We start from the raw sequence: 21039 nt of genomic DNA, 5'->3' as shown, positions 1-21039 counted from the left end.
TCCAGTAGAGAGAAGTAACCTTCTTTAAACCTCTGCAACAATTACTGGATACTTCCTCCCCATAAACACAGAGCAACTTTTTGTGGATCAGTGTGGCAGAGTCATCATCAGTCGTGAAGAGGAACTCCATCACCAACTGTTCCATTATGGCTCACCTGTAAATGAAACAGAATAATTTTCTTCTCCTACAAAAAAAATAGTGATGACTGCACAACTTTTTGAATGGCCTTTGTATATGGTTGTGTTGTATTTCCTAGAAACTGATTAAAACATTTTTGGATTTGCAGTTGTTATATTCAACTTACCTTATTTTTTAAAATACTTCTTTTTTAGCTACTTGTAGCATAGAAGTATGTGTTATATAACCTGTTTGCTGTTTACTAATATCGGCATAAGTGAAGATAATTTTATGTTCAACAGACAATGCTCTAAATGTTTCTTTAAATTTAAATCTTTTTTCTTTAATCTCAAATAATACGTTTTTCAGCACTTTGCCCTCTTTTCCTCCCTGAAATAGTTTATTACTAAATGGAAATATTTCATCTAGTCAAACTATCATTATTTGTCTCAGTGGCCTAGTTTTAACAAAACAACAGTAGTGAACCTCATCAACAACAAGCTTACACAAGTATGTATATATGATTATTGATGAAAAGCATAAACAGAGGTTTAAAGTTATAGATGTTGCAAGGTATTGGAAAATAAAGTTTCTGAACAAACAAATATAGGTGTAGATGCTACTAACACATTAAAATCTTTTTGGGACATTTTGGGGGCACCTCTACCAATAATGAAAAAAAACACTAAATTTATCAATGAACCCCAATTATATTTGTTAATTTTAAAACCAGGTAAAGAAGAAGCAAAAAAATGTAGAAAATGTGTTACACATGATATTTTAACAACAATTCATGAACATGGAGAACAAAAAATGAAAGAGATAGTAAGTCACTTGCAAAATTAAAAACAAATGTAAAGATGATTGAACTAAAGTTAGAGGTGAATATGTAGAACATTTAATTGAGTTGGTTGATAATGCTTTAGAAATAGTAAAAGAAAGAAACACAGAAATAGATCATTACCTCATGTTGTATCTGAAACAGTTGATCAAATTTGTTTTCTGTAGTTGTTGCTCATAAAATTTTACTTTCACTTCTTCTCCATCCGAGCCTTTAATTTATATTTGATTGTATTAGAATGGGTAACACTTTCAACATCGAAAATTTCTGTTGACCAGTTGGGTCAAAAATTCCTTTAAGTTACTGGTTTTGACTTTATTAGTCATTTTATATTTGGGTTTATCATTGGATACTATGACAACTGGTTTATAATGTTTATCATAAATTTCTATTGGCTGCATTTTTATTGTTGAATGTTTTGGATTATTGTATTCATTAATTGTATTATTAACTAAATCAGCCCATTTATAATTTCCTTGTAAATCAGTTTTTTCCACTTTTTTGAATGTTCTTTTGAATCTTTCAACAATGAATGCTTTTAATCCTGGAAAACCTGAATAATGATTAATATTATATTTTCCATAAGTTCCTAAAATTGTTCATTTTAAAATTGTTTACAATTATCTTTCTGTAGATTTCTTGGACATCTTAGCTTTAAAACGTTTCCAAAATTACCAGCCAATATTTGTAGCTGTTTTATCTATAAGTGGAATAGTCCAAGTTAAATAAAAAAAAAAACATCAATTACAGGCAAGAAATGTTTACAAGCTTTATTTGTTTTTGATATACTTTTCAAGTTTCCGACATTCATTTCTACTACATCATCTTACCATAAATTTCTTCTTTGAATATTTTTTCTTATTGATTTATGTAAATAACTTATTTTTTCTTCACAAATTTTGAACCACTCACCACTTCACCTACAAAATTTTTTTAACAAATTGCCTCTTATTACTTTTCATACTGTGCAAGTCTATGTCTTCCAGTTTTTGTTGTTACCCTATGAGGATAATGTGCTTCAGTAAATTTTCTGCTCTTCAAGTACAAGATATGATATCCTTTTATATAGATTAAAAATATATTAAATTTTTTCTCCAGCTATTGTTAGCTTTATGTCTACTGGTACATTTGGCACTGTATCTTTTGATCTTATAGTTAGAAAATTGGATTTCTGTACCATTATTCATTGATTACTATAATTTACTTTGTATAGCTTATCAGATGTGTTTATTGTAATATCAAAATCATCAAATTTCAATTCTTTATATATGTTATTACCAACTACAATAATTCTTTAAAGCCTGGAATCATATTAAAAATTGTATATTTTTTGTTTATCTCCACTGATAAAAGTAAATTCAGTTACTTGTCTATCATTTAGTATATTTTCTGATCTATTGATCCTATCTAAAACAAATATAAGATCTGTATGTATGCTTTTCACCTTTTCATTAAGTAATGGTGTAGTCATCTCAATGAATCTGCATAACTTTTTCATTAAAATGGCTTGTAGTGATATAATTGCTGAACTGTGTTGAAAAACCTGAATACTCAGGTTTGGTAACAAGATTGGCTAATTCATATTCTTAGTATTGTTTAGTAACTGCATCATAACCATTTGCAGCATCTTTTATATCTATTAAGCTTCTACTTTTAAAATCAGATAACTTGCTTTTAAATTCTTACTTAATTCCTTCTGAAATTGTTTAAATAAGTTCTATATTTTTGGATTAGTGTTACCTAATTCATTAAGTATTTTTTCTATTTTTAATTCTAGAGATTCTAATTCATTAGATTTTTAGCGTGTAGGCTTTCACGGCCGGCATCGTCAGTAGTTAAAACTTCCGGGCTGAGAGGCCGTGGTCGAACAGTAGAACTTCTTCTCCCTGACGTTTCGTTGCCAGCTGCGGACAACATCTTCCGAGGCGAGTCTACGACTGGCTACCAAGCCGCGGAGGTCCTGTATATATAGAGCGGGTAGAGGGCACCACCACTCGTCACGTGATGTCAACAGTAAAACTATCTCTGACTGGCGTCATTACTCTCGATCGAAGGTAATCGATTGTCACATCTTTGATGCAAAGTTGATCGCCATATTTTATCTAACTTCAAACCTTCTTCTTTCTTGTTAAAATTATTGTGGTGTTTAAAAATCTCTATCGCCTCTCTATACATACGTGCATGATAATGCGATGTCTTAGCTAGCACGCTTGTCTCGCTAAATTTTATCTCATGGTCTCCGTTTTCGAAAACATGTTCTGCTACAGCTGACTTATCCGTGTGTCCCAGTCGGCAGTTCCTCTTGTGTTCAGTCAGGCGAGTATTGATACTTCTTTTAGTTGTTCCAATGTAAACTTTCCCACAACTACACGGAATTTTGTAAACACCCGGAGTAGGTAAGGGTGTCGTGCATCCTTCGCCGATCTTAAACATTCACTAATCTTCTTAGTTGGTCTGTAGATTGTTTCAATTCTAAACTTGGCTAGCACTTTTCCGATACCGTCTGTAATATTATGGATGTAAGGAAGAAAAACTTTCCCTGCTGAAGGTTGTTGTTTTTGCATGTTTTCGGACATTTTCTTTCTAGGGTGGAGTGCACGATCTATCTCCTTATCAGATTTTATCTTGATTTTTGAGTTTTGTAGACACTTTGTGACACAGGAAAATTTTTTTTTTAAATTGACAATATTTTGAGCTGACTGATGGCTTACACATAGCCAGAGGACAGAGCACTGGAAGCTGCCGAACTAAAACATATTTTTTTCCTTGCGTATGTCGGTGACTTTCGTCATCTGGCCACATGATCCAAAAAAACTACAGAAGTCCTTAGAACATCTGAATTCCGTCCACAAAAAGATCTATGTTATCATGTAAATAGAAAAAGATGTCAAACTTCCTTATCTCGACGTCCTAGTTCAGCATAAGCCCGAGGGAGTGCATGCCCAGTGTACATGGAGCCAGCGCACATGGATTTACATCTCTGTGCCTCCAGGTGCCACCTTTCGTAGCAGAAAAACAGGGAGCTCAACACTCTACCACACAGGTCATAATCCATTTTTGACGAACGAAGTCAGAATCTGACGGCAGAGCTGCGGAATCTGGGATCCGTCTTTCACGAGAATCGATACAGTAGTCTACAGATTCGGTCGGTCCTGTGTCGCAGGAGCTCTAATAACGGCACGGAGGCCGGAAATACGGAAGAAGACGATATGAAGACCGCTTTCACACCGTTTGCTGGCAGTGTATAGTCAAAAACTGGCAGATTACTGAAACAAAACCACATAATGCCACATTTCTACCCGCCAACCAAAATACGAGCTTTACTAGGGAGAGTGAAAGACGATGTGAGTCTAAAAAAAAAGGCGGGGAACCAAGTTCCATGTTAATACAAGAATACTTATATTGGGCAAACAGAGATCTATGTACAGAACATGAAAACCACATCCGCTTACTGCAGCCCAGCAAGTCTGTAACACCAGAAAATTGCCATGAAAATGGACATAAAATGAATTACTAGCAAACGAAAGTCCTGGCTACCACCGATAAATTTTTGGATTACATTTTCAAAGAGGTGATTGAAATCCATGTGGCTGATAATTTAATCAGCAGAGACATGGGCTTTCAACTGAGCAAACAGTACTATTGAGGAACCAGTACTAAGCTGCATCAGTGAAGAACGCGACTTAGGGACGTGAGATGCGGCAGGAACCTCAGCCACAAGCCGCCTCCACCCCTCCCCAGACCCAACGAGCACGACACGGGTCCAAACTCGGGACCGGCAGGTGGCAGATATGAATACCGCCAACACGAAGCAGACACATCACTCCATCAGCACCACCTGGTGTCACAGGAATTCTTATTCGCTGGAATTACGACGCCTGGTAGTACACCCGAGGACCTTGAAAGCAGCATATACGCCGAGAAATCTTCGTATCATATACAAGTCTATTTTATCTGCCTTCTTTCGAGCCACCCATGAATCACCTTTGCGATCATAACACATTGCTCCTCCGTTTTCTCATTGTCTGTGCGAAAATAGGAATCAATTCAACAGAAAATGGACTTAATACAAAACACAGTGCTACAGTTTTAGAAACACTTCTTAATTCTTATACCTGAGTGCTGACAATTAACACTTGCTGCATTCTCTGGCTTAATGCCTAGGTCTTTTAAGTTTAAAACAACACACTGGTGAAGTATGAGTGCATGAATTGCTATGACCCAGAAAATTACACTGTGAAATCCGTACGATGATTTACCGATTCACTGGTATCTGTTCATGCAACTTCATGCGTGATGAGGGGACTTCCAAAGACGTTCACTTGATGCAGATTGCAGTAGTCTGCTGTTGGCAGGTAGAATTTTTAGGCCCCGCTGAATTGCCCACTGTGGTACCAGGAGGATGCATATGTGACCCGGTTTCTTTAGAACTGTAGTACCCAGCCTGTGTGGGTGGAGACTCTTTCAAAAAAGCTCTGTCTGGAGAAAACTTTTGTGCGTCTGGTCAACGTCAAATAAATTATTTTACGTTGCAGCATTTCTGCTCAGAGAACAACTTGGTGGTGTGTTTTCCGCCGACAGGACTTCTGAGAAAAATAATGGATGCCGTACTGGGTGAATGTTAGTCATTTCGCCGCTTTTTGGTTGGAAAGGTGTTCGGCAACTACTATTAATGTTTCTCTTTATCATGTTGTGGGGGACGTAAGACGTCACCCAGAAGCCAATCCATGTGGCAATTCACTGGGTGACTAACAAAAGATATGGTTCTCAAAATTTCATGCATGCGAAGTCACCTCATAGAGGGACTAAAACAATTACCTGCTACTTCTGATGTCGGACTGCTGTGTCTTAAAATTTCATCGGTTAATCACATTTGTGGTGATCTTATGCGAAACACTCTAGAGCAGAAGAATTTTTTTAAAAAAACAAAGTGGAAGCGCTTGCTCACTGGGCGGAGACGAAGATGCTTTTTCGGGGGATGTGGAAGAAGAAACTTGGTTTTGAGATGCGGGAGAGAGCTACAGACTTGCATTTCAAGAATGAAGTCATCACTCCACTACTGATCGGATGTTGCTGCCAGCAGGCCACAGCAGGCACACGTCTTGTCACTCTGATTCATCGATTCTGGTGAAAATGCCTCGCAATGTGGGCTATCACGGGAGGAGATTGATTAAGTGTTTTCGACCATTTTTTAAAATATGATTAAACAACGCCACGTCATATTTCGTTTGGCAGTAGAGGGCTCCTACATGACCGAGCGGGCTGAGATATTTACAGGTCAGATGACTTTCCTTCTTTCTAGTATGACTAGAGCAATCATTTCATGTCCAACAGCGATTTTGCTTTTGAGGGAGAGGCTTGTTGAGATCATCGTTATTTATTCTTAACTCACCCTTGTGGACTTGTGCAGTTCTGTGATGCAGTTAAATAATCTCGATGTTGTATTTCCTTTTATTTTTGTATTTCGTTAATCACATTAATGTGTGACTTCCTTTCACGTGTGTGCATGCACATCTGCACTGAGTAAATAAAATTGGGGTTAATCTAGACCAATAGTCTCAATTTCATGGATAGGTAACATTCTCAATTATTAATCCTTTAATAATTTTATAAGAACCGACAACAAAAACTCATTTATGATGGCCTTTCTTTTCTCATTACACAAACTGTTTGCTTGTAATTTCAGTTCCGTATCTGAGTTTAAGGGTAGCGATTTGTCTTTCAATCGGTCCAGCCAGAACCGATTAATAAAACGGCTGTGAGGTTCATCATCTCGAGTCGAGTTGTCGCAACTGCCCACATCTAACACACCTAACTGGTCGCAAACCAGCATATCCTTCTGTAGTGTCACCCCTTAATTCACTCAAATCAATCCCACTTTCACGAATTGAACTTTCAGATCAACTCTACAATTCAACAGTTTGTTCTCACTCAACCCATTGAGATGATGATGGTAAACGCTGACCATCGTCGTCTCCATGTAGGTGGTCCCAGATAGATGGCACAGTCCAGTCGCTAGTAGGTGAGGCAGCTAGACGTGATGAAGCTGATTGGTCCACAGTGGGGCTGTCAACTGGCATGAAGTACGTCTCAGTGCTGGCAGCAGTCACAGATAAGGTATAGCTAGGGTCCAAACGAGAAGTATTTATAGTTTGCTGGGCCAGGTTTCCTTACGGCAGGGCACCTCTTTTGGTGACGTAGGCGACCAAGGCAGTCCAGTCTTTGGCAAAGGCAGATTCGGCACTTGCACCATACTATTCCAACAATATTCCAGCTCTGGCAGCATGTTTTTCTCAGGCATCTTGCTTGTCCATCTGCATAGACTACAAAGTCAGTGCGAAACGGCGTCTGTACAACATGCCTGTAAGGTACCCGCAGAGAACGTAAACACCATAGTTGTAGAACCAGTGGAGACCTACCAGCGTTTGACTGTCTTGTTGCAGTCTATTGCAGATGACATATACTAATTGGTGTTGAAACATTCCTTCTCGTCTATCCTCGGAGCTTCCAGGGCGTCACTCGACGTCACCCACATGGCCATTGCGTGAATCGACGCTCACTTAGCAATGTGCTGCACGCAAGACCAAACGAACTATGTATTGCTGAGTATATTTAATTGTAAACATTTAGTGGCAGGTGTGTATTTATTCTGTGCACAGCTACACATTTACGGACCATCTAAGTAAGAGTCACCCCCTTACAGGATTAATATTTTCACTTCTCCTGCATCACTAATCAGTGTCCTGTAGCAATAAAAATGCTTTCAGAAAGATTCATAGACCTGACCACTGAAATGGAATATGTACACTTCATACAGTTTCTTCAACGCCACGAACTGGTTTCTAATAACTACCGTCGATAATCTCCACATAACAAAAAGGAAATACAATTCAATGACAATGTAGGAAAACTCTCACAAAAATAAGTCTTTCATATATCCACGGAAACAAATGGAAATTATTAGCTTCAGTAAAATCTCTACAAGTACATTTCATTCTATGAAACACGACCTTCCAGCTAGGTACTGGCTCCGCTCCGTGATGTGATGTACCGACTCTGCCTACCAGGCACGTACTCGCTCACTTACATGTAACACTCTCCTAGAAAACCAGGAAGTGTCTTAGCAGAAATACATGCTGGCATACAGGAAGCACGTCTAACTTTTGTACATCTTCCCTACTAGAAAAGTAACTTCGTTGATCACTCAGAATCAGCAACTACTGACTTCAGGAACACGCTTTAGCACACCACCTCCGTCTGGAGGGCACGCGACTGTACATCCCCTAGGTCTGCAAGAGGACTCCTCGATTTCGTGAGCTCCCAAAACATTGAAAGACATTATTTACCCTTCAGGCATTCCATCCCCCGAAACAGCGCTAGTGGTCAAAATAGCAACCAGCGCGGCTAGTAAGAGATGTATTGCACTGGTCGTAGTTAATTTGGCTTGGTTCGATTGGTACTGCACGACTCCACGAGGGAAGCTGCAACTTTGAACTAAACGGTCTCAGACATTATAAGCAACAGTTCCTCCTGAATAACTTGAAGGTCTCTTTCAAAGAGATGCCCTTCAAAACGAAGCGACAGGGTACTGATGTACACTGAAGGGGTAAACAAAAGGGGCCGTTGTACATCAGAATTGATTGATCTTAATTTACTCTTCCAATCATGAACTATGGGCCTTGCTGAAGTGGCTTGCATGCCACAGCGTTACGCGTTACGGATAGCTACCGTCAGCACAACCATGTCGGAGTGAAATCTGCGGAGACGACAGACTAACATATGATTCCTGAAAAGGTGCAGCAGTCTTTTCTGTTGTTGCAGCACGATAGATGGTTTGGTACTGTAAAATTAACCAATACATCCTTGCTATGTGGATATAGCGAACGGCTGAAAAAAGGCTGACTCTAGTCTCTATATTTCACGAGGAAATGTCGCTCTACTGCGTTCTTTAATAAAGACAGCATCGTCTTGGGTAGCATATTCCCGAGGAAAAATAGTTTCTCATTCTAATGTACTGACAGGAACTATTCAGGAGGACGTAATCATCAGGAACAACGGATCTAGCATTCTATGGGTCGGAGCATGGAATGTTAGATCCCTTAATCAGGTTGCTAGGTTACAGATTTTGAAATGAAAAATGGGCAGGTGAAATTTAGATATAGTTCAAATTTGTTAAAGGCAGTTGCAGGGGAACAATACTATTTCTTGTCATGTGACTACAGGATTACTAGCAACACAGTACTGAAGTTTGTGTGCCTATGAGTCCCATAGATGACGAAGACTTTGCAGGAATGTATAATGAGATGAAAGAAATTATTCGAATCGTTAAGGGGCACGAAGTTTTAATTGTTAATGGGGGTTAGAATTCGATAGTAGAAAAGGAAGAGAAGGAAAAGTAGTGGTATAACATGGACCGGGTGGAAGAAATAAAAGGTAAAGAACCTTGCACAGCTCCTAATTTAATCATTGCTAATACTTGTATTAAGCATCATGATAGACGATCATGTACGTGGAAGAGCCTTGGAGACACCGGAAAGTTTCAGATAGTTAATGTAATGGTAAGACAGAGATTTTGAATTCATATTTCTCTTCTTATTCTTCCTGTCTTTCTGGGCCAATGCCTGTTCCTTTCAGTGCGCCTCAGTCTAACTTGAAGCTGTCACTCCCTCTTTTCCTTTCACGCCTTTACTTCTTTTACCAGCTGCTGATTTATTTCTTACGTTTTTCACGATCTTCCGTTCATGCAACTTATCTGTGTGTTTGTTCCATTTATGCCTAGTGCTTCTTGGTAGAACTGCATCGTCGGCATAAAGAATGTCTTTTATTTCATTGCTCCCCAGTCTCTAAATACTGTCAGCCAATGTCATCACTCGTTCATGACTATATTGAAAAGTAAGGGGCTCAGAGAGTCACCTTGTCTAGTACCACTCTTAACTGTATACTTCTAGTTAACCTGGAATCAATTCTCGCCTAGTTATATTTGTTCGATAACTGTTTTTACTAAGTTGGAAGGAATACCACGATTTGAGAGCAGATTTACCACATCTGTTAACTGACTCCCATCGAAAGCCTTCCGTAAATCAATAAAACAAGGAAAGCCGATCTTTTATATTCAATGGACTTTTCTACAACCTGTCTAACAATGAACACTGCATCCGGACTGGATCTAAAACTATACTGCTCCTCTGAAAGTGTTGTAATGTTTTTTTTTTAATTAAATTTCCTATTACTTTTGTTAAAAGCTTAAGAGATGGAATGAGTGGATTCATCCCTCTGTAATTTGACGAATCTTTATCTGCTTTCCTGTACATGAGACTAGTGATAGTAGTTCTCCATTCATTTGAAATTTTATTACGAGCTATATCATAGTAAACTAACTTGGTTAATTGCTCAGTTAGTGGATATACTCCATACTTTAGTATTTCATTGGAAATCTTATCTTTCCCCGGAGACTTTATACTTTCTAGCAGACTTACAGCTTCGTCTCCCTCTGTAGGTGAAACAGTCACATTACCATTTACTGGTATGCTGATCTCCAACATCTTTCCGTTTTCTGGTAGTTTTTTACCTTTAAATAACTCTGTTAATTATTTAACCCATGATTCCTCATTTATGTCGCTCCAAAATTTCATTTAATTCTTTTCCCTGTTTTCTTATCGTTCTTTAAATTTGTTTCTGCAGCCCTTAAAGTTCATGTTCAATATTTTTAGAAAATATGTCCCCTCTTGCAATGATTAATAGTGATTCCTTTTGTAAACTTCAAAAGTTTCTTGTTTCGAGTGTTTTGTACTTCAAATAAGCAAACATCTTTTTTTTGCGCATCCCTTATCGTCTTTACAAAACCTTGGTGTTCTGTCTGTTTTGCTTTCATGATTTATAGCTAGTGTACCTAAAGTTTTTTTAGCCACTGCTTCAGTACTTTCTTGGCTTTTCTCCTAACCCTGGTCTGTAGTAACCCCTGCGTTAATGCCGTTCTCTTATGCTCTCTTTCTGCTAATCTTTGTGATGTAAAATGTCTATAGATTCATTCCATAGGGACTCTGTATTAATTTTTTTCTATTAAGATACGTTCTGTAGCATTCTTGTTCCTTGTTATATGCACTCTGGTTTTTGCCATGAATGGACTGTGCTCGCTCCTTATGTTGGCAGTGTTTACAGTCCTAACATCTAGTACAGACTAGGGATGGATGTTCCTGTTGGTAACCGTGTGAACTTTTGTAGATATATGAGATTTGTATATTTGCTGTTGCTTATGGTCATAGGAGGAATCATTTATTCTCATTTCGTTGCTTGAGCATAATTTGGTATTAATCTCACCGTTATCACCTAGAAAGTCTTCATTATATCGCTACTAAACTCCAGAGCTGACACTGATTCTAATACAAGCATTAAAATCCCCCATTATCATGGTAAGTTAGTTTGGAAGAATGAAACTGATAACTTCTTATAGTTGCTAACTGACGGTCTCTCTTTCAGTCCTAGATTTACAGTCCTCTGGGTGGAACAGGGTGATAATATCCAACTTGTGGTGAACCAGTTTTAGTTTTGGTAAAGCTATTCTCTCATTGACGTATTGGCACTTTTCAACATGATCTTTGTACTTCTTGTGGATCAGTATCGGCACTCTTCCTTTAGCTCTTGTCTCCTCCTCGACTCCACTATATATGAATAAATACTGATCATATTTCTTCTACCCCTTGCCCCTTGTCTGTTGGACACTACATGCAGAGATTTCGTGATGTTTCAAATTTTCTGTAAGCTCTTGGTCTTTGTTATTAAAGGATTTTATGTTCCACCAGTCAAATTTTATACTACAAAACATGCCGCGCTGGCAGACGTGGGCTCTGAACGTAAGTTGTTAGTTACGAACTGCAGATTAAAACTGAAGAATTTACAGCAAGGTAGGAAATACGGGAGTTGAGCATGGATAATTTAAAAGTTGTCGAGAGTTTCAAATCGAAATTCTAACGGAAATCGATACATGTACCCAGTGTTAGTAATTTTCATAAGCGTTCGTGAGGACTAAAAATGAATGTCAGTCATACAGGAACGTCTTGTGCCCCTTGGCTCTAGAGTCTGGAGAGTAGCTTCCAAAAGTTCTGTTCAACCAGGCGCATGAGCAGCGACATAGTTTACACTTGGTTGTAATTCAGTGATCACTTAATGTAAATATAATTCGACATGAATAAATGGCAATGTTTTCAACTATTCCTGTTTGGAATTATATTTCACCTCTTGTTGCTGTGTAAACTTCAGAAGGCATCAAGAACGGTATAATTTTATGGAGAATGAAAAATAATGTTGACAATAAGAGACGTTGAATATGTCGACAAAAATGCCTCAATCACACTGTTTCCTAATCGTTATATTTGGTAACTTTTTGGTGATTTTTTTTGAACGCTTGTTGGGAACGAGACTGATAAAACAAAGTCATCAATCGTGATGGAGCAAGGCTTAATCACTTCTAATTGCGTTGTTGCTTCATTATATATATTCATAAGAAAAATAGAAACGTTTTGAGTAGTAGTAAAAAAACTAAACTGAAATTATGTTTAAAAGATGACTTGTACTTTTAACAGAGTTCTAAGCCAACTGCTTGTGTAGCGGTGCCAATTCAGGATGTAGATAATCTTCTGGGGACGCACCACTATCTTATCTGTGGATTAGAAAGGGAAGAGAAGCAAGACACGTGGCTACGGACGGCAGTATCTTTATAGTAAGAAACAATTTTGTCACATTACTTTCCCCGCGCTGTGCTTAACGTTGATGACTTTCCTTTTAGTAGACTGTAAGGGAATGGTTTTCATCGTGCGCTATGGAATGCTTCGAGCATCCGCATGAGAAGCGCTAGTGGCCTCTTCCTTATCGTCTGAAATGAATCCTTATCTACAGATGAACAGAATGACAAAGAGACATGGTGTAGAGCCAGGAGCCCTGGCGAACATTGCACCAACTGCGATGTAATATTTTCTTAGACAACAAAAGTACCCGTATATTCTGAACGTAAACAAATTCACGTTTTCGTTTTGTTAATCGGTTATTATACCAGCAAGCAAATAAAAGGTAGTAAGAGTTACAGTTTACGTGTTTAGTCTGACAGAACTCTTACTAAGGGCGTTCCATATTAAATCACAATCACGTCAGTCTAGTACTAATTAAATCACGTTTTGTTTCTATACTATAAACATATTTAAATAAAAATCATCTTCTTCCAGCTATCCCAACACTTGTAAAATAAATACAGTTTGTGATAGGGAAGTAAGCAAACGGCTATGCTGCATAAAAAGGTTTGTGTCACATAATATAAAAAACTGAACATACTGCACATGCAGTTGACAGTCTCTGTCCTCTTTACCAAATATCTACTACCGTTGCTCTGTTTCCCATCCCCCTCTTTACACTATCATTTTCCCCCTCCCCACAACGTTTTCCAGGAGAGAGTCATTTGATAAGGGTAATGGTAGCCAAGAAGAGAACACGGACCTCATTCTGTACATTCGACCGACAAATGGAAGGAAAATAGGAACGACAAATAAACAACAAAAATGCAATTAAAACATGTAATTGTTCTCGTTATAAGATAGAGGGCCGAGACCCGGAGAGAGGACAAGTTAATTGGACTTGTATTTTATCCCCTATGTCGTCTAGTTCTTTTTAATCCTGCACCCAGCGTTTTTCAGATGGAATTCGGCTGCTGGCTCGCGTGGTATGCTGGGATGATCTGGTCACGGACTACATTCTGTTGGAGTTCGGGGGAGACCCTGCAGGAAACATACTGCTCTGTTTAACACACCCTGCAAATGTTAACGCAGGATAAATGCGAAGGAGCCTAACCAGACTGGTAAGTATCATTAAATACTCTAGAAGTAAAAGATAACTTTTACTAAGTTATAATCGTTTCGTTACTTCTTGTTGTAAATAAATATACAGTATATATCTTTACCAACTGAAACCGGACAATTTCGCAGGAGCAGCTTGACAACTTGAAATCATAATGGTAAATCACGGTGCTTGCAGTCTGAAGTTAAAACTTCGTGCGTTAATTTTCACAATTTGACATTAATTTGGAGTATGAGTATTAATCATTCCATACGACTAAAGGAACGGCAAATACTATTGCCGAACGTAGATAATGTTAATTAGTATATTCTTAAGTAAATTCAAAGTAACTTTTGGAGTTTTTGATACTATTAGCTAACGGTGTTGAAGGAAACCGCTGGCAGGTAACTAATCTAAAATTCGTGTATAATGGCATGAAAAAAAAACTTAAGTAGTGATTATGCTCCTTACTGTAGTTTTTAGTGCAACTGTTGAAATTAAAACCTTGTGATGACTGTAATCTGATTCTTTAATGTAGTTGCCAGGTAAGGAAACTAAGCCGTGGTGGCAGTCAACATGATAATTGTAGCAAGATAACTTCCGATCAGATGTGGCGTGTTTGCGCACGATACTTCATTCTGATTTTCAACTGTGAAACAACTGTAAATGTTGACAACTCTGTATCCGATTCATCTTTCCTGCGAATGGCCTACTATGTAAGTGATGCACGCAGATCGGTATGTCAACATCTCAGTGGGCCATGTGAAGCAATTTGTCGACGTTTCGATTACTGGGCCGTTTTAATTAATAAAGCTAAACACGGTCGTGTTTGTATCCCTCAAAGAGCAGAAGTTCCTGTGGGAGCAAGCCAAACACTCCAGCTTTATGCAGTGCCAATATTTGCCAACTGGAGTTGATTGCCGGGGGGATGTCTGTCAGCTGCGTTAACAGTGACCGACACGCCACTCGCAGCAAAAACACTCCGTCTGTGGGGTCAAACAACGCGGGGTGGGTAAGCCACCCCTGCTGCGTAACTAAACGTCCCCCTCATGTCAGATAAATTTTATAAGGATGAATTTTTTGGTGAAACTGGTCTCTTCTTGTTACCTTTTAGTCAGCTGTGCCGTTCCTTTGCAGATTATTTCGCTCAGCCATATTATGCCACACTATTACAGAACAACACCTAAGCTCTAGAGTCCTGAAAAACGTCAGTCATTGTCTTAATTAAAATATGGTCCCGACGTGGTCTCTTCTTGTTACCTTTTAGTCAGCTGTGCCGTTCCTTTGCAGATTATTTCGCTCAGTCATATTATGCCACACTATTAGAGAACAACACCTAAGCTCTAGAGTCCTGAAAAACGTCAGTTATTGTCTTAATTAAAATATGGTCCCGACGTCTTTAACGAAAAATGATAACTGAGAAAAAATAAGAAACTGAATGTAACTTATTCACATAGGAATATCTTCAACTTTTATAGTCCTGTCTTCCTCAGTTGCGTGTAATGTTACGGTATATTGATAATTTTTACTTATGGACACACACGCATACACACATACACAGTAAAAAAAATTAATAACACCAAAATACACACACACACAGCACAAAAAAGATATATCACACCAAAAAACACTCATACACACACACACACACACACACACACACACAAATGCATACACGAACAGACCACAGATACTTCAATAGTTACACTCATAAGTTTGGCAATAACATTCGATCTATGGCAAAAACATTTGACAGTCGGCAACAGAAACCAAAACATTGCTTTACAACAAGCGTTCAGTGCATAGTGCTGTGGAATGTGGAAAAAACCGCAAATTGGCGTTCATAAGAAGAAGAACAACACCAAAAATGCATCAGGAGCGTAATATGTAAGAAATTGCCCACGCAACCTGTAAGTACAGTTGAAAACATTACAACCTAATAGGAAATACCAACCAACAGAACTGTTTATAACCTATAGGCACAATGACAAAAATGTAAATGAAATAGCTAACATATGTACATATTCCAGGCCACTGATGATGCCTCGCAGAAAACAAAGGCGAAACGCGTATGGCACTAAAATTGTGTTTTATTCAGTTGCTGTCAGACGGTCCATAAGTAAAAATTATCAATATACCGTAATATAGGAATATCTGTTTGGCTTTTAGCAATGTGGAAAATAAAATTTTGTTTCAGTTATATTTTGGTGACTTGCTGGACTTAACTGTAATAAGCAGGGGTTCCACTGCTATTCTGGTGAACAACAACGATATCTGAAAGAGAATTTCAGCGACACATCTGTGTTTGTGGATTCACACTGAAGGAAAGAGTGACAAGACATTGGTAAAAATGCTGGTCTTTGTAACAGAAAACATTTGAGTTAGTATCAATTAGATATAATTATAAAAAGGAGTCAATACATTTTATCGCTTTTTGTGTTTTAAAATACAATATATTGTAAATAATCTGTTATAAGGAGTAGTGGGGGTTTAAACATTCTGGCAGTCATCAAGGTCATAAACAGCCTGATTACCCAGTGTCGTAGCAGGTCTTATGTAGTCTAATAGCTCAAGTGAGCGAAGATCCTCCAAGGCCCTATCACATAACATTATTTCATAACAACACCTAAGCTTTAAGCCTTAGAGTCTGAAAGTAACAGCTTCGAGTAATGGCATGTGTAATGTTTTTAATTTTCATCTCTTTTGCTGTTTTACAACAACACTTAGCGCGCCACAACAGCACCTAAGTCATAGCCCTAAGCTCTTGAGTCGGAGGTTCTGGGTTCGAGTTCCAGCAAGTGCAACGTTCTCAATTGTCATGTTATTTAATTGTAATTTCACAAAAATGTGTAGCATATCACAACAGTAGTGAGGCTCATCCTCTTGACTCTAAAGACCAAAGAAAGGTTCCAGGCTCAAGTCCTGGTATGTGCAACATTCTTAATTTTTCCAGACTTTTCCGGGATTAAAGCTGTGAGGACGGGTCTTGAGTCGTGCTGGGTAGCTCAGTTGGTAGAGCACTTGCCTGCGAAAGGCAAAGGTCCTGTGTTTGAGTCTCGGTTCAGCACACAGTTTTAATTTGCCAGGAAGTTCCATTCTTCATTTTAATTTCACAACAATGGATAGCTCCTTCTCCGACCACCACATCCATCCATGAAGTTCACAGAAACATCATCCCTATTTTACGTCTATGACCCAGATCCAGAACAAGTGACAAGATTTTCTCGAGTTCTTTGATGCATTCATAAACCCTGATTCAGTCATGACCTTCCTGTTCCCACATACTGGTACAACTGAAACAATAAGCATAATTCCAGGTAATGAGTTTATAAACTGTCACTCAATTTTTTCTCACAAAATGTACTTTCTTCATACTGTAACAGGAAATTTGTAAGTTATGCAGAAATAGCATTCAACTTTCACAACTTTCGACATGGTTGCAGATTAAAACAGTGATCCAGGAAACGTAGAATGCATTTGCTTTATTTCTGCCAATGATCGCAAAATTTTTGATCTGTTGAATACCGGTTTCAGTTAGCAATAACCATCTTCAGATCCGCAACAAAACATGGGAAATGAAATGCAACTAGAGAACAAATTACGCCTTAGAACTATAGAAAAATTAGTTTACTAGTTGTATTTCATTTTGCTGCAGATCTGAAAATGATAATTGCTGAACGAAACTGGTACTCTTAGGGGCCTAAAGTTTTGTGATCAGTGGCAGGAATGAAAGAAATTTATTCTACACTCAACATTTGTATGATTAACAAATGTTAATTTGACATAACAGGAAATGTAGAGTTTAAGAACACTATTTGGCATTTTGACAGTACTGCAGGAATGGAATACGACGCAGAAAATAAAACTTAACTCTCCTTTTATCATTGAAATACCAGTTAAGCATGGCAGGGTTACGTTATGCAGAATAAGAGTCGAGTCGTAGAATATCAGAAGCTTGAACATCGTAGAAAAAATAAGAAATCTGAATAGGGAAATGCAAAGGCTCAGATATAGTAGGAAATTGTAACAGAACAAAATGGAAGCGTCTGAGATGTGGTGTTACAGATGAATGTTGAAAATTAGGCGGAGTGATAAGGTTCGGAGTGAGGAGGTTCTGGGCAGAAATGAAGAGGAAAGAAATATGTTGAAAACACTGACAAGGAGAAGGGAGAATATGATAGGCAGCTGTTGAGACATCAGGAAATGACTTCCATGGTGCCAGAGGGAGCTGTAGAGGACGACAGAGATTGGAGTACATCCAGCAAGTAATTGAGGAAATAGGGTGCAAGTGCTACTCTGAGATGAAAAGGTTGACACAGTAGAAGAATTCGTAGTGCGCCGCATCAAACCAATCGGCGAGGCAAGGCGACGGACTACGTATACTCCAAATCTGGAGAACTGAGTTCTACAGAATATTGATCAAACTCTTGTACAAACTCCTCGAAAGTGATCCGTTAACATGGTGTAAGCCAAAGTACGATTATGCATTTCCTGCATGACAACTGCTAGTGTTTCCCATGGAGTCCACCTTGAACATTTGTTGTCACATAAAAGGTACGGCCAAACTTTCAGAAAACATTCTTCACACATAAATAAAGAAAATATGTTATGTGGACATGTGTCCGGAAACGCTTAGTTTCCATGTTAGAGCTCATTATAGTGTCGTCAGTATGTTCTTCCACCTACGCTCAATGGAGCACGTTATCATGATTTCATACGGGATACTCTATCTGTGCTGCTAGAACATGTGCCTTTACAAGTACAACACAACATGTGGTTCATGCGCGATGGAGCTCCTGCACATTTCAGACGATGTGTTCGTAAGCTTCTCAGCAACAGATTCGATTGATAGAGGCGGACCAATTCCATGGCATCCACGCTCTCTTGACCTCAACCCTCTTGACTTTGATTTATGGGGGCATTTGAAAGCTCTTGTCTACGCAGCCCCGGTATCAAATGTAGAGACTCTTCGTGCTCGTATTGTGGACGGCTGTGATACAATACGCCATTCTCCAGGGCTGCATCAGCGCATCAGGGATTCCATGCGATGGAGGGCGGATGCATGTATCCTCGCTAACGGAGGACATTTCGAACATTTCCTGTAACAAAGTATTTGAAGTCACGCTGGTACGTTCTGTTGCTGTGTGTTTTCATTCCATGATTAATGTGATTTGAAGAGAAGTAATAAAATGAGCTCTAACATGGAAAGCAAGCGACTCCGGCCACATGTCACCATAACATATTTTCTTTCTTTGTGTGTGAGGAATGTTTCCTGAAAGTTTGGCCGTACCTTTTTCTAACACACACACACACACACACACACACACACACACACACACACACACACATATATATATATATATATATATATATATATATATATATATATATATGGAACAACTAAATGAGGCCAAAATACATGTTGTATGAGAAAAATGTTCCAGATAACAGGTCAGTGTTTCCAAGGGGAACATCTGTTGATGATACAACTGATAACCTCTCCCACTCTCCCCCATACCACCTTGTGGGTCACCTTTGAGACGATAACCTCTCACCTTTATTGCTGATTCGGATTTTACACAAAAAATACATAAGATTTGCCCAAAACGCTTTTTCTATTTTTCGTAGTTGGTGCTGTAATCAAAACATTCAATTTTTCCAAGTATTGCAATTAAGAAACGATCCATTTGATTCTACAACATATTTGCGATAAAAATGTAAACCTTTTTGTTGTAAGCAGCGGATATTTAAAAAAAATTATTTAGTGTTGCAGATTTTATTGTATAGTAAAACTTTTATAGTCAGACATTTAAGTGTCTCGTTAATAAAGTACTTTTTATGTGATCCAGGAACAATGAGATTGACACAATAGTTTTTTTTCCATCAGGGTGCCTGATTTTCTAGAGTCTCAGTTATCAGCACTGAGGCGCTTGATGTCGATGATCCCCTTGTATCTCAAAATTGGAGCACTCGATGTCGGTAATTACCCTTGCCTCTTACCATCGTGGTGCTTTATTTCAATGAGTCCCCATTCCTCTCATCATTATTATAATTCACAAAAAATGCTCATACTAATGACTTTTCATTTCGATACATTTGCTAATTCATCCTTCGAATTCATGTACGCGGCTTATGAGCATACATGTTCTAATTTTTGTTCAAGTATTTCTCATATGTTCTATCATGTTCAGTAGAGTAATGGGTACTTCTGCTTTAATTTGTCCTTAAGTTAACCCCACAAGAAAAAATCCGGCACATAACGTTGAGTTATCTGGCAGGCCACATTACCAGGCTACCTCTACCAGTCCCGTTACTATTGAAATCGTAATTTAATGTTTCTTGTGACACTGCAGACTTGTGTGCCAGACAATCAACATTTTGAAACCACATGTGCTGTCGCATTATTTGGGGGGGGGGGGCGGAAGGGGAGGTACATCTTCCAGTATAAATCTTAGCTCATGTTGAAAGAACTTACGACACCTTTCTCTGTTCAATTTGCCTTCCGGAAATAAGGGGCCAATTAGTTTGTCAGCTATGATATCTCACCAAAAGCCAACAGACAAAGAATACTGATGATCTACTTCAAGTATCCAGTGGAAATTTTCCACACTCCAATAATGCATGTCATGACGATTATCTTCAGTCGGTGGGTGTGGCCGAGCGGTTCTAAGCGCTTCAGTCTGGAACCATGCGACCGCTACAGTCGCAGCTTCGAATCCTGCCTCGGGCATGGATGTGTGTGATCTCCTTAGGTTAGTTAGGTTTAAGTGGTTCTAAGTTCTAGGGGACTGATGACTTCAGTTGTTAAGTCCCATAGTGCTCAGAGACATTTGAACCATTTTTTTTATTATCTTCACCATGGTTCATAAAAGTTGAGTCAATGAAGAACATTACTCGACAAAAAGATTGCGAGTCTCTTTGCAATTGCGTGAGTGTGCAACTGAAAACCTCCGTTCCTTCCCATGAAGTTATGATGTGTGAGAGTACGCTAGCGATGTTATTTGTGTGATTTTAGGATCGCGCTAATACTTGTGCAAGCAATTCCTGATTGGTGAGCTATTTCGTGGGTACTCTCGTGTGGGTTATGAGTCACTGCCGCTAGTTCTTCAGTTTAGTTACTGCTGTACCCTGTAACAGTTGCTGTAAGAATCCTTTTTTCTGGCATCACACTTCCTTCAGTTTTGAATCAAGATAAATTGTTGTACAAGTTCGTCGCTTATCAGCAAAAAGGTTCAGCATACTGAGCATCAGCAGCATCCAA

General features: G+C 38.6%; 1 long non-coding RNA gene across 1 annotated transcript in view; it reads left to right on the top strand.

Moving 5' to 3' along the window:
* LOC126276017 (uncharacterized) overlaps positions 1 to 21039 on the top strand; it is a 950687-nt gene that overhangs the window by 904561 nt on the left and 25087 nt on the right. The window contains exon 5 of the long non-coding RNA XR_007550601.1: positions 13640 to 13800. This is a non-coding gene — a long non-coding RNA (uncharacterized LOC126276017). The remainder of the gene's footprint in view (positions 1 to 13639; positions 13801 to 21039) is intronic.

The sequence above is a fragment of the Schistocerca gregaria genome, chromosome 1 (genome assembly GCF_023897955.1).
Source record: "Schistocerca gregaria isolate iqSchGreg1 chromosome 1, iqSchGreg1.2, whole genome shotgun sequence".
NCBI lineage: Eukaryota > Metazoa > Arthropoda > Insecta > Orthoptera > Acrididae > Schistocerca > Schistocerca gregaria.
The sequence above is the reverse complement of the archived record's forward strand: the minus strand, read 5'-3'. Positions and strand labels throughout refer to the sequence as shown.